Here is a 1,485-nt window from a genome sequence, read left to right on the forward strand (position 1 = left end):
AGAATGAATTATTTTCAACTGCTAAGAAAAAGAAAAGATAAAATAGTGACTGGCTACTAACTAAGATGAGACATTAATGTCACAGAAATTACTTTCTTTTTAAAAACTATGCTGAAACTGTTTAATTGCAATAGACACTCCAGGATGTGTCATGCTGGGATAATGCCACTTCTTGAACCACTGAAAGCACTCCATGAGCCTCCAAACTCACCCAAGGCATGGAATCATTATCATAGCATGACACACACCTGCCGTGTCTTATTGCTTAATTATAACCCACCATAGATGGAACTGTATTGAATTTTCAGTGCAAGTTTAGAGTTGAATAGAGTTGCATTTGTTCAATCTCATACCCATATCGGCCTATTGGGCTATATTGCCATAACTGTCCTGATCTCTACTGAAATTAACAGATTTAAGTCCAATTTGGATGTAAGAAACCTTTTATTAGTATCACTATTAATACACTGTTAAGATAGAACTGACAAATACTCCAGCAAATTTAACCACAATTAATTTCTATTTTCAATATTGAGTTAACATTTCTAACAAGAAATTTACCTGTAAATATAAAATGTGTTGCTCAAGTGCACTAAAGAGCAATGCAGGCTGGAATGCTGAGAGGCTCTGGAGCTTGTTCCAATCGATTGTAATTTTCACCACATCATCTCTGAGGCTAAGCTTCAAAGGGGCAAACCAGTAACATCACAAAAATTACAAGATTAAGCTGTACATATGGGATTGTCACAAAAATAAGATTTCTATAGAGTTATACATGTCTATTTTGCTCAAAGTTATCAAGTTTTTAATGATACATTCAAATGCTTTACCCATTACAATTTTAAAAGGCCAAGGAAGGTATATATTTGAGCTAAAAACAAAAACAAAATGACATCTCACTCTGATTCTATTCTTGGGTCTGTGTAATGGGACCATTTTAGAAGAGAAGCCATTCATGAAAAACAAAAATATGAAGGCTCTCTTGATACTTCAATATCTAAAAACCTTTGCATAGGGTCCAAAATAGGCTTGCCTTATTCAGATTCCTACTATTTCTAGCTCAGAGCATTAACCAGCAGAAGCACAGCTGTTTTACAAAAGTTCTAATATGCACATGTCTCTTTGTTAAATATGTGCACAAATACATATCAGAAATATATAATCATTCTGATGTCCTCTGAATCACATTTTTATTGTTTTCACCTTTAACCAATTTTTAAAATAATTTAAAAATCAAGATTATTCATACATATAAAGTCTAGCGATAAATGCCAACATGTTTATCTACTTCAAATAAAAAAAGACTTCTCCACAATAGTGAAAAAAATTGCCAGAAACTGAATGGAATGTCCAGATCTTTTGCTAAATACTATTTTCTAATAAGATGTAAGGGCTCATTATATGAAAATTTCTTATCAGTTGGTGACATGATAGAATGAAATCATACCCACAAAACTACCAAGAACCTGAATATAAAATTAATAT

The sequence above is a fragment of the Propithecus coquereli genome, unplaced genomic scaffold (genome assembly GCF_000956105.1).
Source record: "Propithecus coquereli isolate 6110/MARCELLA unplaced genomic scaffold, Pcoq_1.0 Scaffold116, whole genome shotgun sequence".
Taxonomy (NCBI): domain Eukaryota; kingdom Metazoa; phylum Chordata; class Mammalia; order Primates; family Indriidae; genus Propithecus; species Propithecus coquereli.